Raw genomic sequence first — 24972 nt, forward strand, 5'->3', positions numbered from 1 at the left:
CACGGCAGCTGTAAGCTCATCCAAGGTCTTAACCATGCTGCACTCAGTGAGCCCATTCTGAGAAGTCACGCCTCGTCCCATCGTTTCAATCCCAGCGGGCAGCCTTGGGGGGGTTTGAACAGTCGGTTCCGCTTTCTTAATTCTCCGATAAGCCAGGGCCAAGCCAGCTCCAATCAGCAGGAACCCTGTTATCATTGTTCCGAATAGGTAGATGTCTGCAGCGTCCTCGATCGACAGTTCTGCCAGGCACAAGACCCTCCATTTCTGCCACCCGTCCATCATGTATCTGGCAGGGAAAGTCCCTCCAGGGCACTCGGGCTCTCTCGTTGAGAAAAGGGGTCAATAGCATTCAGAGACCAGTTGATCAAATCCATAATTCTGTTTTAGGTTTAGAGAACAGACTGTGAGAGAGTGTTCCAGGGAAAGTAATACACACGAGACAAGACAAGGACACAAGGATGACTTAATTCCAGTATATCATTATTATATGGTTTGGCTGAAAACTAACAACCTTCCATGCCAGGTGGCACCGGTGCCTACAGAGTCAAATCAAACGGACACGCAGAGGCTTGTTCAGCTTACATCACAGAACGTAACCAACATTTGACAGCTACAAATGAACTCATGAGGACAGCAATCGTTTAATCATAATAACTGTTGTGATTTATTGCTGGGAGACACGACTCCAGCAGAAATTGTGCAGCAGCACAGACAATAAAGTTAATTTGTTCAATTTAGAAGTCTTTTTTTTTTTAAGAAAAGGAAAATTGAGACAGGTCTTAGTCGAGTCTTTAAAGCTTTTATCAAATTTACGGAAAGCAAGATTTATTGTTCAAAACGGGGAAGGCCAGGTTTATATCCATTTTTTCCTAAGCTTTTAGCAAACACTGTTACAGGTATCCCATAAGAGTGTGCATCCTGCTCTCCAAGGAGGCCTGACACAGATAAACCATCCTCCTGCACTAAACCTCTTGGCACTGTCACCACATCTTGTCATTCCTCCTATCATTGGTATGACACTTAACTGACCTTTTGAGTCCCAGCTCTGACACACAGGTTGGGTTGCATATCTCCAATTTTCAAGCTGAAATATCCAATTGGATTCCTGCCAGACACCTCCCGATTGACCTTGAGCAAGCCTGAGCTGCTGTTCCCCCCTCAGAAATCCTGCTCTTAACAAGAGCCGTCAATCACGATGACACCGGTGCAGTTGCTCCATCCCAGACCAATGTTCAGTTTGATCTTAGACAACCAACTGCTACAGCTGCTATTGCAGATTTGCCCAGTGTAAAATTTGCTGACTCAGGCCCAATTGCTTGTACAAACACTCTTTGTCTCCCATCTGGACTGCTGCAGCTTCGATCTGGCTGAGCAATCTGAAAAGAACTGCACCATAGATGTCAAAGTAAAATCCAACATATACTTGGGCTTGTTTTTCATTACTGTAATAAAAATCTGTAATATACTGTTTGCAGGTTGCACCGTTTGGAATTGCAGTCCTTGGGTCTTCCTATTTATTTTATATTGCTCACCTCTACTTATCTCAAAGAACTACTTTTGGACCATTCTCAAATAAGGAGCCAGAGGAATCAAACAGTGAACATAAAACATGATTAAAATGTATAGTTTAACTTTTCTACTGATTCCATTGTAGTTTGTTCTATTTGATTTAATCCAAACAAATTATGCTAATGAAATTAAATAAAGCAATATTCCAACATTTTAGGAAACTATTTTTTGCTTGGTTTCTAAATCGTACTGTAGCTCAAAACCCCTTATGACTTAGTGCTACATGTGACCATCAACATATTGAATAGAAGCAACATGAAGAAAGATTCACGGTTCTTTCCAAAGGTAACAACGTCGTTCTACCAGAACTTCTAAAGCTCACTGATTTCCATTGTTAAGCTAGCCAATAATATATAATAATATAATATAAAACGTTTGAAGGATAGTTTTAAGTTTATGCGCACAGGCTTCGTTAGCCTAGCGAGGTTAGAAATTGTTCTATTTCTGTGCTTTATGCTAAGTTAACTTTTTACCAGCTGTAGCTTAATAAACATCATACATTCTCATATTCTCTTAGATTTTTATTAAAGGTTATCGTGACTGGGTGGGGCCACACTAACTGACACATGGATGCGGCCCAGAAAGTATCTGCTCAGCTAGGCTAGGCTAGGCTAAGTCAAGTCAAAGAACACGACACCTCGACTGTGTTTGTGGTTTTGGTGTAATTTTGAGCACTAAAAAAGTTAAATATACTGAGACACCATCAAGGAAGCCTAAACTCTAGTTTTGATGAGCAAAGTTCTCGTGTTTTCTTGCACCAAGTCTTTAGGTGTAGCTTGTAGGCATTAGCTGATAATTGAGCTCTCCTTTCTCTAATCAAAGTATGATCATTTCTGGCTCCAAAAGCATAGCATGGTGAGAGGCAGTGCGCTACAACTTAAGCTTCAAAACATGCTTTCATAAACTAAAATGTAACATTACTAAAAAGAACACAATAATTCACGTCGTACACTGTAGCGGGCTGCTAGTCCAGCTCTGATGTGTGAAGCGTTAACATACGGTGTTTCTCTAGACTTGTCTTATAAAAGATAAGAAACACACATCATGCTCAAATATTCATTTAAGAGCATAATTCAAAAAGAAATTAAAGCTTCATTTTTTTCTTTTTAAAACACAGATGTGAGATTATTACAACTGTCATCAAGAGAAAGAAAGCAAATAACTACATTGAACAAATTATTAAACGTTGCAATCTCATTTCATGCTCTGGAAGCCGACGTCTAGTCTTATTATCACTAGATTTGCTTACAAATCAGTGCCTGTGTTGAAGTTAGGGTTTGTTTTTTATCTCTGTTGCTATAGTGCGTCCATCCTGTCACAGGGATAAAAATAAATGATTCAAATGAGCGCGTGTATTTGTTTGAAATTGCTTCTGCCTCGCAGTGGTTCGGTGGTGATAGACAGCAAAGGTGCAGAACCTGAAGCTGAAGTGATTTGACACACTCACACACATACACACTTCGCTCTCACACAGATACCCTGCGATGTGATCAGACTTTTAACGCGGCTGCACATAATGTGTATTCACTGACGGGGAAGGGGGTGGAGAGCAGCGTGGACCGGGATGACGAAGATGACAGATAATTGAGACAAAACATACTACAGCAAGATTTCTTTATCATTATCTTGAAGTTGTTTTTCGCTCATTTGGTGTGGCATTGTTTCACTTCTTCCCTGCAGGCTCTCAATGACAACTAAAAGAGCATTCTCTCTTTCCTCGTTAACTGAGGAGTGCATCAGTCCTAATAAGAAAGCTTTTACACGGTTAATTAAGAGACACTGTAATGCAGTATGTAATGCTCAATTTACTCGATCTCATTCTCCCCCTCGTCCTCTTTAATTTCATTCAGAATCAATCTGTCGGACTGTTTTTTTCTTTTTCTTCCCCCTTATTATGTGGACTTTTCTACATCAAGGCCCGCTACGACTCTCCAATTTGCTTGTGTGGGTTCCATTTTGAGCCTTTCCAATAGCTTCCTCTTCCACTGCACTCTCTGATCGGCCATTTCTTTTAATTCTCAGCCTTGATGCTGCTAATTCAGGGCAGAAGAGTGGGGGTGGACAAGGACAAAAAGAAAAAAAAAAAGAGAAAAACGGATATAAGGAAATAAATGAGCTGGTTTGAAGGGAAATTAAGATGATAAAATGCTGGAAATAGGGGGCAGCATTCACCGAAACACAAACATTGGCAGGGAGCGAGCTGCGAGGACTTGCCAGTGAAACTAATGTAAACATGGAGGGAATATAGAGTGGAGAGGAAAAGAGAAGCTGTGAAAATAGAGTGGGGCAGTGTTGGAGTGAAAGCGGATGAGTAAATAGACCAATCACACTTTGAGGGCAAGGAGGGAAAAAGAAGAAGAACAGGTGTAGATTTAAGGGGAAGGAAACAAACGGAGCAGACAACTCGAGAGGAGTGAGCTGAGGGTGGCGTTTTAAAGGTCCGCGCGTTTGAACATTAATTAAAAGTTATCCACTGATGAACTGCCCTGTGATGAATTGTTTCCCTTCCCATAAAAACTGTGTATGCATCCCAGAGAGATGAGGGCAGGCCACTAAATCTGCCATCCATGTTTTTCATGCTCTCTGCTTTTGACAGTAATGAGCCAGGCCGGTATGATTGGCTGTTCAGAGGCTGATTAAAAGTAGTTCCTCCTAATACATGGATTTACTTTGACATTTCCTATGCGGGAAATCTGATAGCTCCTTCAGCAGTGGTGAGTGTAATAATTATTTTCATTAGCGCATAATTGCGCAGTTGTTGATTCTTCTCAAATGAAAATCTGAAAACAATGTGACAGAAATAGGCTGGGTGAGGAACCTGCAGAAAATTGGCACCTCAAGTCTGCAGATCCCCTTGGATTCAGAGAGCTTTAAAGAGGACCTGTTAAGCTCATTCCCTGCTGTTTTTATTCTTGGACTCTAGTAGGGTAGCTTTGCATGATTTGCAGTTCAAATAGTCCTTATTTATCCTATTCTGGGCATTGGTGCAGTCTCTCAATCTGAAACAAGTAGTTTTAGGTACTCTATCCCATTAAAGGCAGCTCTCTTGTGACTGGCTGCCCCTCACAAATAAAAAGGTTTAAACAGCTGGTGGGTGCATCAGGTATTTCTTGAGAAAAAGCTCTAAAAACACTGTCTGCTAAACATCAAACAGAAGTTAAGTATGGCCAGGTAAACATGCTGTCGTAATTGCTGCAAACTACCAACTCCCTCAAGAGTTGTTAGAGACTATAAATAGAGTTTAAAAAATAATGATGATTTTAAAAAAAGGCAATAATGAACTTTCAGTTTTTAGATAAAAACATCACAGCAGATGAATGCTAATGTTGCTCATTAACTACTGGATCTGTAAATAAGCATTGTTTTGCAACGTTAATGTCCAGTAGCAACACATGTAAGCTTCATAAACCACACTGTACACTACTCTAAAATTCAATTCAATTCAATTTTATTTATATAGCGCCAAATCACAACAACAGTCGCCTCAAAGCGCTTTATATTGAAAAAACTCAACAATCTAATGACCTCCTATGAGTAAGCGCTTTGGCGACAGTGGAAAGGAAAAACTCCCTTTTAACAGGAAGACACCTCCGGCAAAACCAGGCTCAGGGAGGGGCGGGGCCATCTGCTGCGACCGGTTGTGGTGAGAGAAGGAAGACAGGATGGAGGACATGCTGTGGAAGAGAGCCACGAGAGCTCTACAAGTACAAGGGCTGCAGGGCTTGAGATTTTTAAAGACAGCTAACAGATCTGATGTGAGCAATAAAGAAAAGTGTTGAGAAGTTTTCCAGTGAGCTACTAATGAATCAAATTACTTTCCAATATGTAATATTTAAATAGTAACTTACAGAGAGGGACAAACCAGCAGCTAAACAGACTGAGGCAACATTTCAGGGATATTTACACAATAATGTGCTGCAGCAGTCAACAAGTTCAAATGCAGTAAATCATGTTCACGTATGAAAATTAGATTGAGAGGAAAACCAAAGCATAAGAAATATAAGAGTTAATGTGGGTTGCTTTCAGAGTGCGAATCTTGTATAACCGCACGTGTCTGTCTGAGTGATCTTTGGCCTAAGACAGAACAAGTGGGTGCTGTAAGTACTTTAGTCAAAGGCATAAACAGTTAAAGTGTAGTTTGTAATTTTGCTCAGTTTCACTAATTGAATTAATTTTTGTTCTTCATAATATCTTTGCTGGAGGAGCCAAACCTGAGAAATTTTTTTCCTTAACAAGCGTTGACTTCAAACAATATTTACTCTCACATTAGCTAAAGTAAGCTGTAATTGTAGTGTATTCAAATCATTATGTTTCCTTCCTGTGAAAAAAAGCCTTATCGTGCAAACGTAATTTGGTAGCATCTCACCAATCAGTGCTTCAAATCGACCTCGCCACAGGAGGCCCAAAAAGAAATGCAAGGCGAGACAATCGGGAGCGTTTCAAACGCGCATGCAGCAGCCACATTGAGGCTGTTATATGATGCAAAGTGGGAGACAAATTGCAGAGTTGCAGGCCGAAATGGTTCATGGAGTCGGCTGAGTCTGACATATTCTGCCCGCTGAGCTCCACTAATCACTGCAGCCTGTCACAGGCACGCCCCTCTTCTCCAGAGAGCAGACGATCACGCACCCGATCTCAGGGCAGCCACAGGCTGACCCCACATAACACACACATGCAGACACACCCAGGCAGCCCTCTTCACGCGCATGCAATTAGATGTCAAAAAGATCACAAGTGAAATGTAGTTTCCACTCCTTTACTGCCTGGTAACAAAACATAAATTCTTTTCTCTGTCCCCTTGTGTGTTTCTGTGACTCGCACAAAGCATAAAACTGCATACTACAGCATAAAAAAATCTCCATATCTATCATTCCTAATTGTTTTTCTATTCCATCCCCCATCTCCCACATACACACAAACACAGGGGCCCATTTTTAAGCTGTATCAGTGTAATTGATGCAATGACTGGAAATAAACAGGCAATTTAAGTGCTGGACACCTCACTGCTCTCTCTCTTCCTCCTTCTCTCTTCACTGCTCTCTCTCTCACCACTGTGTTTCTTCTTTGGCCCTCCTCTCACACAGACACTCACACACACAGTCACACACACTACTTTGTGGAGTATCTCCCGATCGAATAAGGTGGAATAGGGGACAAGGTCAACATGCTGGGGGACAAAAAAAAAGAACGTGTGAGACAGAGAGGAAATTAGGCAGGATAAGAATAGAGAGGGACAAAGGGCATCCAGAAAACATAGACCAATCTTGCAGATGACTCACGTCTGGATAATTCTGGTTTTGTTGTTCTTGCTTTTTAACGACAAATTTACAACTCCCCGAGAAAGCAAGAGATCGCGATATCGCTGTCCAAACTGCATTATTAACGTTTCTCGGTCCTTGTAGCATTGACCAATATACCAGCTTATTCTCTCTGTTTGGAGGCCTGCAGCTCAGATGAGGTGCAGTTCACTGAAAGCTTTAACTCCCCCCAACTAAAAAAAATGTTTGTTCTAAAAAGTCTTTTCTATGTGCGTGACGGGTCGCCTTCACTCGACCACTCAGCCGAGCGGACAGTGTTCCAACCTCTCCTCCCTGCAGCGAGTTTGGACCCAAAAAAAGACAGAAATAGCTCAAGCTGATCTAATCTAACGGGCCATGTCAATCTGACCACAGTGCTGCACCGAACATCTTCAGCTCTAAAGATCCTTCATGTGTGCATTTCCATTAGTTACACCTAGATAAGTGAACTGATTATTAAAAGCTATATGTCCAATTATGTACCCGATTGTCATAGTCCGCCTGCATGTGTGCATGCATGTGTGTGTGTGCCTGCATTAATCTGATCCCGCTCGGTCCTCTTAGCATCATTAGGGAACAGTCAAGCTGTATGAATATTAAAAGGTTGCTGCCAGTTGTGTACGCTACAGAGTTAATAATAAACGAGGTCTAATATTTTAATGGCTCTGCATGTTGACATATCCCATGGGCCGCCATACTGTCTGTTCATGAGGTAATAGGAAAAGAAAATCAAGCATAAAATGATACAGAAGGACTTGGCAGTACATGGTGAGAGGCAGAAGGCATAGTTTCCTCCTCTTTCGTGAGGCTTCCTCTGTTCTTAATGGGAAAAAAGCCTCTATTGTATCCTCACATGGTCCCAGATACCCAGATTGTTAGGAGCCAAAAAAAACTAAACTATTTTGTAAAATTCGAAATACCCATTTATTATATTGGACGTTTTTATAATTGTTTGCTTAACTGTCACAGTCATCTAGGCATCGGTTGATCAGAAACATCTTAGAAATGTTTTCCTCGGTCAGTGAGTCACAGGAAGATATTATTATTCACACAGCTGGTCCTGGCAGTGTAATAATAATGTATGCCAGGCAGGAAAATCCAAGTGTGGGATCATTTTGAGAGACAAACAGGCAAACACTCAATTAGCATTTGTTAGCCTCAAACATGGCTTATTATTTGAAACATGTAAGGAGCCTCCTGTTAGCATGACTGCTCATTCTAGCGTTAGATAGGAAATCGTCTCGCCGGCTCATGAGACTAAATCATCTTTAACTTCATTTACTGTGTTTTGTTTCTTTACTGCACCCCAAACAGGCATATAAGAAGGTGGATGGAGTGTGGAAACCTGTATAAAGAGGACAGTTGTTTACATAATTATTCACAACATTATTTATTCACTCCTGACACAGAAACAGTGTTACTGTCAGAACTGGTATTTTCCCCCTAATTTACAATCAAGGCTGCTTTAGTTGTTGTCATTAGCAGCTGTCTTGCTACATGTGTGCACTTTCATATTTATTTTTTAAAATAACCTCTTATATTATATTTAGCGATTACAAATTTTTATTGAGTTTAACAATTTCTCTTCACGCATTCTCTCTCAGTCAAAGACTCAAAGTCCAGCACCAAAGAATACATTTTCTAAGATTAAATGAATACGATAAACATGCAATAGCTGACTAACTAACTGACTGAACTTACATCTACTAGTTACCTGGGACAATCTTTGACTGAGGGGAGACCGAAACTCTGATGGCATAATCTGCAGTGTATTGAAACTCAATGAATTCAGATTTGAATGACATCAGCAGCAGCTGTGGCGGTGACTGAAGCCACAAAATTTCATATTTCTCCATGTGGCTTTTGGGAGGTCAACCAGGTTTTTATCTCTGTCAGTGAACCTGCTGGCATCCATGGCTATCATAAAATTTCGGGAAAAACTCTATTTTTGAACTCTGTCCATTTTGACCTTTGACCACAGCACTGCTGCTGCCATATTTTTAGGACTGATGACATTTATTGTCCTGGTGGGGAAAATATAGCTGTCATCTCTCAAACCACACGCCCTTGACTTGGGCCCATAGAGCAGCTCAACCTTGACTTGTATCTGGACATTACACTGACCACATTTTACAGAACTAATTACACACGTCCTCATCAAGACATCTTACTTGAGCAATACGTTTTTAAATTACTGAACTGCTAATCGTGCTCGTTTACAGTAATAGTTATAAAACATTCACTTTTCTTTTGCTTAAAGCAAATAAATTTAATGTGAACAATTCAAATATGACTGTACTGTTAAACTATAGATTACAGCAGGCTGAAATTTAAGCCATCAGTCTAAGAACAGGTACAGTATACCAAATAGAAAACACACCCATCTAATTCATGCTTAATGTTTTATACTGATGTTCTGCATAACCTGAACTCTCCAAACAAGTCTGCAACTCTGACTGTTAATAGAAGTAATTGAAAATCAGACTATAGTTCAATGAATTCACTATGTTGATGTTCATTTTCTATGAAGTGGTTTGTATTAACCTGGTTTTTGTTATGAAAATTACAGTTTGCTCATTGTTCTCAGGTTATGGTAATATGTGAAGTACAGAAAAAGTGATGATCTCTCTTGTCATTGGTCGGCTGTGTTGCACAGGCTAATGAGACTTAAAAACAGTCATATCCAGGACAAATGAATCTTGTTTGAGTTCAGGAGGATTATGACTACATGGTCAGTGGTAACAATGGCTCCAAAAAAGCATTAAAGAGAATAAACACTTCAACAGTATTACTGATGTTACCATAATGGTGATTATGGCACACCTTTCTAATGTAGGAGCCACTCCCTCCATTATCATGAAAATTAAAATCCTGATTGATCTAATAGGTTACAAGGTATTTCAAGGTATCACATCATTTGGAAGTTCTTTATGTTTTTGTGCAGGTTGGTCTTACGCATTGAGAATCTTGTGTTAGCTTTTCTAAATGATCTAAATTGAATACTGTTCAGTACATGAGGAGGAGGAATTGGAGAAAATGGAAGTAATGAGCATGAAGGCTACGCAGAGAAAATGGAAAAGTGCCTGTAAAGCCTTGAGAACAGTTTGGGTTAGGACCCATTAGGTAATCATTGATGAAGTTTGATTAAACTCGGACCAGTCCTGTAGCAATCCTTTTGAATTGTAGAAGGACGGACAATCAGTGGATGCCTTTGCTGTGACATGAGCCCATGTGTCCTTCAACCTGACGAGCTAAAAACTGCACTCGGGCCTCTTTCTCTTCACTTCAGGCACAAACACGCTGTAAACCCAACATAATATATTATCACCTGAAAGCTGATATAGCAAAAACATGCAAGTTGCAGTTCAACTCAATTATTTATCTAGGATCCTATTTAAAGCCCAATATGTACCCTACCTCCTTTTTGGTCTCCACTAACTCTTGAGGTAAAAAACACATGAACACATTACTATATAAGATTAGTCTACATTTGTATGTTGCTCACTATATATATAGTATAAATATCATTGCAGTTTTCAAATACTGTCATCATATAATTTATGTTACTTGCATTGCATAAGTATTTAAAATGTCAGCAGAGGGCCAGATTGGGGGGTGGAAAAAGATTAAATGTTCATTTTCACACACGATCGCACAACGTTTACCCAAATTCTGTTTGTGTGGTTTGCGATAATACAAAAACTGGCAGAGCGGTCCACAACATTTGAGCAGTAAAGATAAGCACACCACGTGAAAGGACGAGAACGTGGCGGGGTAAAGTGCAAAGCGTTTATTGTCACAACTCAAGCAAAAGTGAGCAAAAAGAACCCCCTAACAATTTTTTTTCGCATACATGTATTCCTGTTTCCCTGAGGAGAAATTGTAATAACTTTGATTAAAAGTCCAGCTTTGTTAGCTCCAAGTGCATAAATACAGCCTCCCAGAGCTGCTGTTAGTTCTACTGTGTGGAAAGTCCTGGAAGTAGACGTTACTCTCTCTTGCCCTTACACCCTAACGTTGCTCAATCTCCCTTGAAAGACTTCACGTCTTGATGATGCCAACATTATCACTGCAACCCCCTGACAAACAAACCCCCACTCATATAACAAAGTGCACTCACACAAACTGTGCATACACACATGCATGCACGCTGTGTGTGCTCACTGCAGTGCCTCTACCTCATTGACCCCAGTATAATACTTCATTAGGTTTAAAGCTGATTTTACCCTTCTAAGTGAGATTAGCTTTCTTTGTCTTCTTTTGGCCTCTGAGAAAGCTCCCTGCCATAAACCTTCTCTGCAGTCACAAAACCAATAACCTAAATGTCAAGAAAGTTTATGTTTTCCTGGTATTTTTTAATCTCCAATCCAATTCCTTTATTCTCAGAAAGTGTGTGTACTGGAAGAAATCCATGGCCACATGACCAACTGTGACGCTGTTAAAATACATGCATAGGACTTCTGTTTTATTAGTTTAAAAAAAAACCCAGAGAAACCAGATAGTTTCATAAAAAAGATATGATCAAATTTACCACAAAGATCATAAATCACAAAATGTTATGTTTTTGTATATTTAACAACTCTCCTCTTTAATATTAAACTCCTACAGTATAATAATCAGACTGCTTAAGGCAGTTCCATAAAGGGTAGTCATTTGTCTTTGTGCACAGTGCACAAGTTAAAAAATTCAGCAGGCAGGCCGGGGCCACGGAACTCCATTTTAAACCTTCTGAGAAATTTTCAGCGCAATTGATCATCGCACTTCATTTCACAAAGCACAAAGCCTGAAGCAGAGGGAGAGGACTGTTCAGTGGCAGGAGGAGAGAAGGAAATCAGAAACAGTAAACCTGTCCATCTGGGCACCGTCTGTGTGGGCTGGCAGTTATTGCACTCTGACAGTGCGTCCACACCGCGAGCGACTGATGTGTCGCTGTAATCTGACCTAGTGTGGGCGGTGCAACAGGCTCTGATTCTGCATTTGTGCCGCAAAGTATAGAACAGACGGATGCTGCATGTGACTGGCATAGGCTGGCTGCATGCAAGAGCTAAATGAGAGGCATTAATCTGAAACAGGAAACTGGGGGGAAACAAAGCTATTGGCATAAATTTGCACTTGCAAATGTGGTAGTTTATCATGTAAAAAATATACGTAATACAGCCCAGTGATGTAATGCATTTGTCATTTGTCATGTTAAAGAGATGAAATTGTGAAACTCTGACTTTTATAATACACCAGTCCCAGTAATTACATGCAATGTGATATATTAAACCGCTAAATGCACTGCGCCAACTCGTACTACTGTTGTACAATCAAGTTACAGCACCATTACAGAGGCTTATTATTCTATATTTAAATATAATTTTATCCAACTAATCCTCCTCCTCTTTTAATTATCTTCCTGCCCTAATTTTGTGTGTTTAACACAAAGCCCCTGAAAATCTGGCTTAATTTCTCCATACACTAAAACTGAATACTAAAAATGACAACGAGCACTTTTTAAGAGGTTATATTTAATATTTATAGGAACTCGAGAATGCAGATGATTCATCTAAATCGTGAGCGTCACTTTAGAGTTGCATGAGCGACTCAAATCTCAAACGTGTCCATGTCGCGGTGCACAGAATCTGTTATAATTTTGCACATCAATGAATCAAAAATGGTGAAGAAGAAAAAAACAAATACAAACAACTATCAATATATAAATAAAAAAAATTTGATAATGATTTTTACAGGTAAAAACTCAGGAACAATTTGAGAACTTTAATAGTTCGATTTCACAGACTGTAATCAAAAGGTTGCCTTTATTTTGAAACTCCACAGCAGAGATACAGCGGCGGAGTGTGGGCAACACTCGGGCTCTGTGAGCATTTACGCTTGAAAGTTTAGAAAGCTGAGAGGAAACAGCTTTTCATCCATAAAATTCACAGAGGTGAAAGTTCAAACCCACAGCAGCACCCAGCTAGACGGGCATTTTCATGTTATCTGGTTTTCCTTTGGACTTATTGCATTCACGTCTCCCCGCTATTAAAGGGCAGCGTCCTACTTGTGAGCCAGTTCACTGAGCTTTCTGTGATGGTTTGTGAATTATTCATATAAACACGATTGACCGGGGGGAGATTGAATTACGAGACTGATTGATCAGTGGGCTTGTAAAAAGGAATCCCAATGACCACTGAAACCCAAGTGTGACTTAAATGATTTGAGTGTGGAGCAGCATTAGCAGGCCACCATGCTACACCAGTATAGCCTCTCTGCTTTTAGTGCACACCACAACTGACCAAAAAAACTACATATAATTTATCTGTGAAGGTTCTCAGTTATCCAGGTCATCGTAGTCAAAGGAGCTTGCAAAGAAAAGCGTCTGGACTTCTTTAAGTTACTTGAAGACGTTTCACCTCTCATCCGAGAAGCTTCCTCAGTTCTAAGGTCAAATGGTGGAGAGTCCCAGATATAAACCTAGTGGGAGTGACCCCCCACAGAGGGACAAAAGGGCCCCCTGATGATCCTCTAATCGCCTGACCCAAGGTGTGAAACTGGGTGTGGGTCCCAATCAGCCAGAGTTTCGGGTGAGTTCATTGTGAAACCTGGCCCCACCTTACCATGCGAATTCCTGAGATCAGATGGCCCAGGATGTGAGTGGGCGTTAAGGCGTCTGGGAAGGGATCTCAAACATATAATTTAAGTGAAGAGAATAAGGATCAAGGCTGGAACTCGCAAACATGTATTCTTCTCTGTTAGATGAGATTAATTAGTCTTGTTTTGGCTGCCCATTGAGCTAAACCCCAAAGTTTTTCATTTTAGTTATTTACAAAATGGGAAGAAAATGTTCCTGTGTGTATTTTTTTTTTTATTAGATCTACGCTCTTTCTCCATTATCAAAATTGATGCTGATTAATTACCAAGATGTCTCCACCATAAAGAGCAGCAGTCTCTCCCTGTTCTGCTCCACCATTCGCCACCAGCCTCTCTTTTATATGTCATAAAGCAGCCTCTTTTCCACCAGCTTTCACTGCGCTGCAAAGCCACATAGTGCCATGTAGTGTAAAGGCTTCCTGTCTGTTTGGATAATTATACAAATGTCCCAACTGTTATTGGAGCAATCAGTGTTATGATGCTGGATGTTGAACTCGTGCTAATGGCACCAATAGAACGTTCGTGCAGAAATCAGATGTATACTGAAACGTCTGTGAAGTGTCTCTTGCCTCCAGCGGATTATTGTTGCTGTTGTTTCGGGGGCTCAGAATTGGATTCTCCCTCTCCCTCTATCTGTCTGTCTCGCCCATCAAAGCAAAACAACAAATCTCTGTATCACTGATTTTTCATTACCGTCTGTCTTGCTTTATCCCTCAAGGTTCAGATTTGTGTTTTGTCTTTTTTTTGTCTTTTTTGTGCATTTTGTGTATTCCCACATAGTATAAAGTGCTGGAAATGCCCTCCTTCTGTACTAGAATAATCCCAGATTACAGATTGATATTCGCCGTGGGCATGTGATGTGTGTGTGTGTGTGTGTGTGTGTGTGTGTGTGTGTGTGTGTGTGTGTGTGTGTGTGTGTGTGTGTGTGTGTGTGTGAGTGTCCGCGTGTGTGTTTCCCTTTCTCTTGTATGCTTTGATTTTCTTGTACTCTCTATGTAGGCAATCGTTTTTTTCCTGTAATTCCCTGTTTGCAATCACTGACCTGTGCACCTCCATAAACTGCTGTAAAATTCATCAATCAGGCCTCCATGCAACACTAATCTTGGATTTTCAGAACCTCTGTTCGCTCTTCATCACCCAGAGAACCTGACCCAAATGTCAATTCCCATTTAGGGCAAAGGAATGAAAAGAAAGCAGCCTGCCGTTAGGGAATTCTGTGAAAATTATTAAAGAATAATCCTCCTTTTTCATGGCAGCTCCTCGTGTTTTTCAACACCACTTACAACTCAGCATGTCACATATGGCATGCTGAGTGATAAGATATAAGACTCGGCTAAGCTGAAGCTGTGCTGTTTGGAGTGTGAAGCTCTGTAAATGTGCAGGAGTCACAGCATTAGAGGTCAATTACTCTTTAATTTGAGTCAAATTCTAAGCGAGTAGTCTTCCTCCATCACGAATGAATGTGTTTCCAACAAAATTCAAAATTTTAAAATCAATACACGTGCAACTGTTTTTTTTTTAATCATTTCTTGTCCACATGCTGCGCTTTCAAAGCTCAATTTTATGGCAGCTGCCTTCGCGGCCTCTGCTTCAAGACCGTCCCAACGGATTCATTTACAAGCCTTCTGCAGACGTACATGTTTTAATGACCACAAAGATCCGTGGGCAGCCGAGGAGTGTAATGCGCGCCGCACACGCTGTTTGAGCTATCCGAAAAGAAATAAAAGAGCAGCAAAAGGAGGATCCACAGCATGCATGAGTCAGTCACGTTCAAATGTGTATTTTCTCAAGTCACTTGGCAAATATCTGCACTTGGTTTGGCATGCCCACTGTACCCTACTGGCTGCCAGCTGTCACTCAGGAAGACGGAAAGATGGAGGATAGAGAAGGAGAAGGAGTGCGGGGAGAGATAAAGGGGGTGGCGATGATGTGAGGACACGAGCCCCGAGGCTCTCTTTCTTTCTTGTTTCTCATTTGTCTCTCTGATGATAACAAAAAAAAAATACAGCAGCTCAAAAGAAGAGGGGTCGACATCACAGAGAAAAGGAGAAAACGACACTGAAGGAAAAAGGAGCGAGAAGGCGAGCGTGATGTGGAAGGGAAATATGACTAACCATTTTTCATGTTGATGGCAAAGTTGCTAAATATGCAGGCCACAACACAGTGATTCCTAATACATTAGTCCAAATGAGTGCACCCTAGGGTTTCCCGTGACATTAAGCGTATACAGCAATGTGGTATTTTATGCATACTTTGAATTGCTTTGTTTGCAGAGGACTACACATTTACCCATCGCCTGTTGCAGTATTCATTACAGTGCTCCTCCGACTAATTAGCACAGACTGGGGAAAAATAAAGCTCCACTGTAGAAAGAGAAGCTCCTTGGGAGGGGAAAAAAGGCTCATTTTAGCCAGAACAAAAACAGTCATCCCTTTGGGTTCGGATTCACTTTTCCTCCTCTAATTAAGCAGGCGCAATGACAAACAGGTTCCAAAATATGATGGAAATACAAATTCATCAATGCGAGTGAAAAATGGGATGCAAAAGGTCTCATCTTGATGGCCTCATCTTCATGAGCACAGGAAGTAAATGGTGGAGGGAGGGGTGCAATGGGTTGTTCCCTCAAACTACAACGACTAGTAAACAGCAGGAAAATGACGCATCCGTTTTTTTGTGTGTGTGTATGTGCGTTTTTTGTTTTTAGCAAAAGCTTGTTTTCCACTTGCGTGTGATGAATGAAGATTGTTGTGAAGCCTTAAAGGAGCACCGCTGCACTAAAAAATACTGTATAAAATCTGATGTCATGATTGCTCTCTCTGACTTGGAGGCCATCAATCAACAGCCACAGAGTAAATTACTATAAGGGAAAAAAAAAAAGGTCAGCAGCATGTCTGCTGTTATTTTGGAAAACACTGTATCTCAGCACACTGGATTTGATGTGAAGTTGTTCCATATATTCTTTGCTCAGCTGCGGCAGATTTACAGATTAGTAGAGTTCTTTAAACCTTTCATGTTACACGAGTGGACAAGACACATGCGGCTTCACCCGCCAATCACGTTTCATCTCATGGGAAACGTTTAATATTTAATTCATTTTTGCTCATTCTATAGTTCACATCTGAGCAGCCTTTTGAAGCTTGGGTGGCTCTGCCATTTCTTTTTTTGTGTATATTTTGTCAGGAGATGTGGGATCAAGCTTGATTACTGACAAACAAAACTAAGCCCACAAGCTTAGGCTTTTCATAAGATACTTGTTTCTTTGATTTAAAGCAAACAAGAAGGTTTAAAAGATACATTCAGAGACTAGCGTTGGATTCAGCGGTGTCAATACTTTGGGGCCTCAGAAAGCCTACTTCATGTCTCATTTAGCACCGCAGCGTATTTGAGAAAAACACCATTAACGGCTGCTGTTTTTGCATTTTAGACTCGAAAGGTCTTAGCCTTTTTAAATCGACTTTGAAAATCACTCACTCAGATAATAATTATCAGTATGCGAGCTTCACCTTAGACCTCAAATCCCAACAATTTTGCCTGAGATACACTATAAAAAATCTAGGATAGCATGAACATGTACAAAACTGCACCATCATCCTAACATAAGCAGTGTTTTCCTGTGCAGCAGTGGCGCTCTGTGTTGTATAACAGCAGTTATGAGCTACATATTGTTCATAAGATATCAGTATCAGTGTGCCTTTCTTCTATTTCACTAGCGTTTCTTCCAGGCAGAAGTTTGGATTTTTTTTCATTACTTCTTCCAGACTTTATCTACACTAGATCTCCTTCATCATGTGTACCCTGAGCCTGTTACTAAAATGAAGAATGAATGAAAATTGAAAGAATTTGCTTTTTCACTCTCTCAACATGGCAATACAATGTATGAAGGAGGAAATAATATTGCCTGTGGATGAGCAACACAGGCTCTTTTGAGACCGACAAATTGTGATTTTATTCCAGCTCAGTACGCTCACACGAGCAGCTTCAAGCCATTGATGTCTGTTCCCACAACTATTGTTATTCGACATTCAATTCAGGAGACTCTAGAATATCGCTTATTCCGAAAGTAAAGCCAGCTATTGGGCGGTGACAGCGCGGTGATGACCCCACATCCTCGCGCAGCTTTCATCTGCGCCGAGCTTTCATCTGTCCGTGAACTGGTCGCTCTGCATGCGCGGCCAAAGTAGCACTGTTCTGAACGTCACCGTGTTAAACCTGCTTCCTGTTTTTTCAAAGACCGAAACATCAAGAGGCTTTTTTTCCCTGTGAAAATGGTAGATGTACAAACAACTGAAATGGACAAAATTAATGCAGGAAGCTTTGTTCGTGTAGCCTCCAACCACAGTAAATGGTTATATCACCAACACAGCTGATGCAATCAGAAAAAGATATGCAGTGCACACGCAGTAAGACTAGACTGAGGCATAGCAGGAGAGGAAGAACAGTTCCTGTCTGGTCTTTTCTAATGATATCATTAAATTGCCAATTTCTCATTTTTGCACCTAGAATCCATTTTAGAAGACGAGCTGAAGCCTTTTCCACATTTAGCAAAAGGACTGGTCGTTAAGAGTAACAGCAGTGGTGGATTACGCCACCCCCCCAAGTCCCCCACCCAATCTGCACCACCCGTCATGTTCCAAGTGTCTTCATTAGTTTGTTTTTCAAATGTGTATTGAGATTGAGCCTCCCCAACTCCTCAACGTCACCATCACTCTCCACGAAAGGCTGACCACTTCAAAGGGGGGGGGGGGGACTATTAGTGACGGTTTAAGACAAAAAGAAGAAAACAAGCACTTTGGTTGCGTTCCTGACAGCTCCGTCCCCATTTAGAAGTTCAGCACAGCAATCTTCCTCTCATTGTTTAGCTGGGAGAATCCATTTTGCCCTAGTTCAGTGTGCCTAAATAAACGTTGGGTTTTTCTCACTTCAGTCAGACAACTCACGTTTAAATGAAGGATTGATTAGAGCAGCAGAATAAAGGCTCCCAGCTCACTGCTCCCTGCAAATATGTGAATCACGTGGAAAACGGGAGGTTATGAGTAAATATCCCTCAGAGCCTGCAGGTGGATGTTGGGGTGGTGAAGGGGTTGAAACAGGAGTTGGAGGTGCAGGGCATGCAGCATTGACAATGACACGTCAGATGGAGAGATGGCAAACTCTGCAGCTCAAAATCTGATGTGATGAGAGCGAGGCGTGTTAACCTGGCTGAACTGGCTCGCAGGCTTCACTCCTTTTTTGACAGGAGAGATTTCTGGTTCCCCTCGTGTGAGGATAGACCACCATGAATTATGTCATGAATGTAATCATTTGTGGTTGTTCCACTTTGATTCTTGGAGCCAAAATATTTTTTAAAAATGTCACATTTGAATGTTTTTTCACAGCACCTGAAAAGAATTATTTCGTCTCAGCTGGCATTTCAATTACATGCCAGTTTGCAGAAAGAGTCAATATAGAGAGCTGGTGTCGTCAGCTGCTGTGCATAATTGTGCGAGGCTTGATGTTGAACAAAAATCTCTTTTCTGTTCTTTTTTTCAGAAGTAAAGACTGCAAGCTGTTAATAAAGCATTTATAATTTTCTGCTGGCTAATACAGAGTCATTAGAATATCGTATAGCTAGCTGTTTTGCAATCAACATTACAACAATCGACGGCAATTAGTGAACAATCTGAAATGTTTTTCTGTCCTTTTATATTTTATTTGCCTTGGAAGGAATTCGGTTTGCAGTGCATGTGCTGATATCGCCGTTCGCGCTCTGCCAAATAAATAGCACTCATAAAACTCAGGCGTCTGCTGCACAGGATGGCAGGAAGTTTACAATAAATGTCTGGGTAAATCCACAAAAGACGGTGTTGCCAACTCTTCTCCAATGAAATACGCTAATGGCTGCTCAAAAAGTCACACAAAGACGGTGAGGTAACGCCTTCATTTACATGAAAATTATTAAGATAATGGGTGTTTATCATTTGAGTGAAAGAATTTAAGACATGAATGCAACATAGATGAATGTTTAAAACTGTAACATGGAGATGTCACAAACTGGAGGCAGAAAGAGGCACATCCTGTCAGAAGCTGTCCTTCTCTTGTCTCTCAGCCAGCTGACTAACACTAATCCAATGAACCTCAGTTTTGTCAGCAGTAGTTCAACGTGCTGTTTACCCTGCAAATGTACAACTAATTAATTTGTGGTCATGGCCAAAGATAGAGGATGTCCAGCTCAGCGCAGGCCTGTGGCAAGGGTACTGACACTGAAAGCCACGCTGGTTCCAGAAAGCTCTGCCTACACCTCCTTTACTTCCCTTCCTCCCCTCTAAATGTGTTCCCTGAAGAAGAGAGGGACTGTGTTTGTGCTCGTGCTGCTGCAAATGGCATGTGGTTCACCAACGGCTTTCATTAGAGCGGGGGGGGGGGGCAAAAATGCATTTTAACTATGACGGATCCCTAAACCACCATGTCCTTATGGATATTTTAAGTCTTTACAAAGGAGCTGAAAAACTAGTTTTTTAACAATGCGCTGATTACTGAAAGAGAGCATGCATGAAAGCACAAAGGATGCCACAATGCCTGTAACACTACAGATGACAAACACTCACTGCTTTGTCGTGTTAAGGCCTCGCAAGAAACTGAAGTGCGCTCAGTTTCATCAAAAATAATAACGATTAGTACTCGAGCATGTCCCTAATCAGCGTTCTTTTACCACTATGACACTGAAAATAACACAGTGAGATTCTCGGAATGACTTACCTTGCAATTAGCAGCACGAGTCAATAGCGAGTATAGGTGCTTTCCGTCAAAATCAATTTGAACTTATTTTGATGAGCTGTTTTAATCCTGGTTTTCAGTCCACCTCCAGTGTGTTCTGACAGGTTTCCACCTACTGCCCAATACACTGCAAACCATCAATTTTTCAGCTCTAATGGCAACAATGGGTAGCGGGAAGGCTGTCATTCCTATAATGACTGTGCTGTCATGAATATAATGGCTGTGCTGTTATGTTTTATGGACGGGAAGTTCGTGCATTCCCACTGTGAGCAGGAAGCACTGTAGCTGAGGCCAGCTAGCTAGGATGTGCTGGAATTGCATCTCTCCTGTGTGATTTTGTTGCTTTGCAGCGAGACTGAGTTGTCTCTGACGGTAAAAACAAAATACAAATATAAGAAGAAGAAGCAAGGTCTCAGTTAAAGCTGCGATGTTGCAGACGTGTGGCCAGCTGCCCTTTACCTGAAGTCTTCTATGTACTATTTTCTTGCCTTTTTTTGCACGATTTTGGTGTCAAACAAATCCTGTAAGGAACCAGGACAAAATGATTGCGTGCTCAGTCACACTTCAATAGCATCAATAAGCCATATGTCAGCGGGTAATGTTACCTTCCATTTACAGCCAATTGAAATGAGCCCTAATGATTCGGGACCGGCTTATCACTGGCAGCAGCAGCACGACTTTGTGATCTGCCACAGGTTGCCAAGTAAGGCACTCTTACAGCAAGCTGATCATTACGGAAAGTAAGCCCTGAGGCCAAATGGAATAATGAATGGCCTCCCATACATTATTACATATCTCACCAAAGGCATTAATCATCCTACAATGTATTCTGTTCTTAAATATCTTTTTTCCTTTTAATGCAGTGAAGTAATTAACACAGCAGCTCCGACAAATGTCTGTATACACTGTTTTCACAGTGTTACAACAGGCGACAGTGGGCCACTCTTTGGACACTCCTGGCTATAAAAGGTATTGTGCCTTCCAAATAAACTTTTGTATCCTTGCGCTCCACTCTGGGTTTTGTAGTAGCAGAGGATCACTTCGCCAAATAACACACTGGAAACATCACACAAAGACTCTCATGCTACAAAGCAGTCGTACTACAATATATCGTGCCTCCTCCACCGTCCACAAAAGAATGAATTAGAAAGCCGCACTATTCAATAACCATGTTAATGACCGGGCATCTAATAGCACAGGAAAAGGCCGCATTGTGCCCGAGCTCATCGTGCAATTGCAAATCTCAATTGCTTGCCTCTATTGATGTATGATGAGGAAATGCAAATCAATTCAGCAACGCTGTGCAGCATCAGCATCACAGCTACGGAGCAACCACCGTGGATTCTTAAGGCTTTAAAAAAATTACCAAAAAAAAGGTGTGGAGAAGTCACAAGAGTGAGCGATGTAATCAGTGAGGCCATTCAACATGCCTGCCATCATCACTGCCAGTCGCAAGCTTCGGTACCAGCAAGTCAGAGGGTAACCTATCCAGGAATACCTCTTCCAACTTTCACGAGATGAATTCCTTTGGAGATGCCATCTGTTTGTCTATCGCTCGAGTGCCATGTGCACAGGTTAGATTAAGTTATTGCAGCAGGCATGTCTCAGGCCTGTGCAGTTCCTTTTTCGTGTGTGTCCTTTTTTTTCTATTTCTGCTCATCAAGTGCCCCTCTGTGGACTTTTGTCAAAGGTTGCTTGTAAAGTTCACTAGGCTATTCAATAAGCTGCAGGCGAAATTTGGTCAAAGTAAGATGGGGTTGCTCAACCTCATCAAATCCTTCCATGGAGAGAGACTAATACTTGAAAATGGTTTTCCTCAGAGTTGCTAAAGACACAGTTTGGCGCAACGCAATCTGAGAATCCAACAGACAGATAGGCAGTGTTTTTTGCAGGAGCCAGTGGATATCCGGCTCTCCATTTCCATTTACAAATACAGAAACATTTTTAAAACATGAAGCTGGCATAGCAAATGTTTATCTGATACATTTGGGGGAGGGGAATGCCGGCCCTCTTTTGAGAGAGTCCGAAACTGAGTCAGTCAGTAGCACTGTTCCTCAAACACGTGAGCCTCAGAGCCCAAAGACTTGTCACAGGTTCTGCATATTCATGTGTAAAAATCTATTGACGACTGGAACCTGTGCAAATACAGGACATTTATATTCTGATGGTGCAGAAAGACCCTGCAAAATTAGAATCTCTCCCATTCTGTCCACTTTTTTGTTCATCAAATCAGTAAGTTGAAAAAAGCTATTAATGCACAAGCAACTGTTTCTCTTCTTGTTGGCTTCAGTTTGTTACATCTTGTGCTGATTCCATCTCTTTCCCCCAACTTAATGACATTTTAACCGGCATACATGGCCTGAGAGTGGCTGCTGCGTTTGGAATATGTGCACCAATTCTGTCCACAAGCCTTTATCACACAAGTCAGTCAAAATTTAGCAAATGGGTGGGGCTTTTACAACTCACCTGACCAACTTTACAGTCTTGATTCATCCAAGGAGCTGGGTTGAGGAGTATACAGGATTTCAGTAAACTGACTGTTTTGCAGCAAGACTCAGTTGCACATTTAAAAAGCACACAGTTCCTCCACATCCACATTACACATGTAAATATGAAATAGCTCAGCTATGTACCTGATGTGCCTGTCTGCTTCACTAAGCTGGTTTTTCTTTGCATGTAGATGTGCGCCAATCACCACCTAATCCCCGTAGATTTTATGGTGTGCCTTCCCTTTTGTTTGAATATATATCCAAGCGGGGCCTCCGAATCGAAAACCACTGCTTAGATATATATGTGTGTGTATAACTGCCAGCTATCCACTGAAACCTGCATCCTCAATCAAGTGGTTTGGCATTTGCAAAGAGCCGATTGCATTGTTTCCCAGACAGACCTAATTGCTTCTTGAACCGTGGCACAAACACAAAACCAATATATGCATAGTAAAAAATAAATAAATAAAATAAATAAATAAATAAATGTGTGTGTGTGTGTGTGTGTGTGTGTGTGTGTGTGTGTGTGTGTGTGTGTGTGTGTGTGTGTGTGTGTGTGTGTGTCAGGTACTTGTTGGGCTATAACGCGCCATAAAACAGATTTCTTTTTCTCTTTTCCAGATCGGATGATGACAAGCATATTGGCAGTCCGTGCACATCAATCAAGGCTCACCTACCGGATGATGCTGCTTTCGGATGCCACGCTTTTCTCTCGACTGTTTGATGCAAAGTCCCCGAGATTTGGCCGCCTCTGTCCCCGCACGGGTCCTCCGGTGTCCTCCAGAACCAGGTGTGACCACAATCTCGCCTTGTTGTATTCCCATATGTTGTCGCCAGCGTAATTATGAACGCTCCAGTTGATCAGTGACTGGATACCCAGTGTGATCATGTGCTGCCAGCTCCCCTCTCTCTCTCTCTCTCCCTCTGTCTACTCTCTGTAACTGCTCCCTCCGCCCGATTATCTCCCCGCTGCGGCACTGGCTACATGGAAATACGGAGAAATAAAACGTGCCTGACTCGCCGGCGAACTTGTGCGCGTTATTATGGTAATTAGTCACCGGACCGGTCTGTGCCCGCTCACCCGTGCATCTTTCCAAAATACCCTGGCTCTCAGCTGTATCTGCTATTTGCACTCAATAAATTGCCCCCGAGACGCTGTTTTATTTTTTTATTTTTTTCCTGAAAGAGGGAGAGAAAAAAAGAAATCCACTCCAATGTGCCGACTGAGACTGAAGAAGAGGAGCAGAGGAGAGAAAGACTGAGGCGTAAAAGGATGGATAGGATTAAAGGAGAAGGAGGAGCAAGCTGAAACATTTGTGAACGCTTTTCCTCTATTTGCCATTAGAATGAGACTGAATCATACCGTGCATATTTCACAAATCTATCTATCTTGCAGCTCTGAGTCATTCTCCCTTTCTCTCTTTAACTAATGGGGGTCCCTTTTTTGTCTTTCCTTGTTCTCTATGATTAGATGATCATACTGTAATTAGAGCTCCACTCTGATCTGGAAAGCATGTTTGCCAGTTAATGATTCTGTCCAACCAGGCACTGTTAGTCCAACCCTTGACAAAGAACATTTTTAAAGTGGCCCTCAAATCTGTTCCAGTCCCCAGAGTGATGTGGACCACAGCTCTCTGTGGGAGGAACTGAGTTGCGTGAGCACTGTGTAGTGTGGAGCTCGCTGGCAAGGCTGAAATCAGAGCAGCTGCTTGCATCTCAGTCTAAAACCAATACAGCTACAGAGCTGTCCACGAATCAGCTGGCGTGTTTAGGTTTGGCATGCCCTCACCTTCCCTTTCATTATACGTACATAAAGTATGCTGTTTCCACAGCTTTAATATTGTTTCACGCCCCTAATTTATATTCTGTGGGAGGCAGATTTTTATACGTAAAAGGCAAACCTGTATGCAAAAATCAGTGGCTCTCATAAGAGCAGAGCAGCAGTCTGTTGCATTACTGTAATGATTCAGCAGGACCTTGAGAAATGAAAAATTCAGCTCTTCATAGTTTTCAATGCCATCACACACTCCTGTGCTCACAGCGCATCAAATTTATGTCAGTGCTTCTCGGGGAAACAATTACTGTAACATCCGAGTGGCAAATAAAGCCTGACAGAAAGGCAACGAGAGCCGCAACCTAAACAAAAACTGTTTGAGTCGTGTCGTTCCTCAGCTCCGTGCCATTCCTCATCACTTCACTTGATGCATATCTGCTGTGTTTGGAAATGCGCC

General features: G+C 41.5%; 1 protein-coding gene across 2 annotated transcripts in view; it reads right to left on the minus strand.

The window, feature by feature from the left end:
• Positions 1 to 23963, minus strand: part of flrt1a (fibronectin leucine rich transmembrane protein 1a) — a 45883-nt gene extending 21920 nt beyond the window's left edge. For both annotated transcript variants that reach the window (XM_004557295.3, XM_004557293.3), the window contains exon 1: positions 23419 to 23963. The gene's annotated coding sequence lies outside the window, so the exon portion shown is untranslated. The remainder of the gene's footprint in view (positions 1 to 23418) is intronic.
• Between the last annotated feature and the right edge of the window lie 1009 nt (positions 23964 to 24972).

The sequence above is a fragment of the Maylandia zebra genome, linkage group LG10 (assembly GCF_041146795.1).
Source record: "Maylandia zebra isolate NMK-2024a linkage group LG10, Mzebra_GT3a, whole genome shotgun sequence".
Lineage (NCBI taxonomy): Eukaryota > Metazoa > Chordata > Actinopteri > Cichliformes > Cichlidae > Maylandia > Maylandia zebra.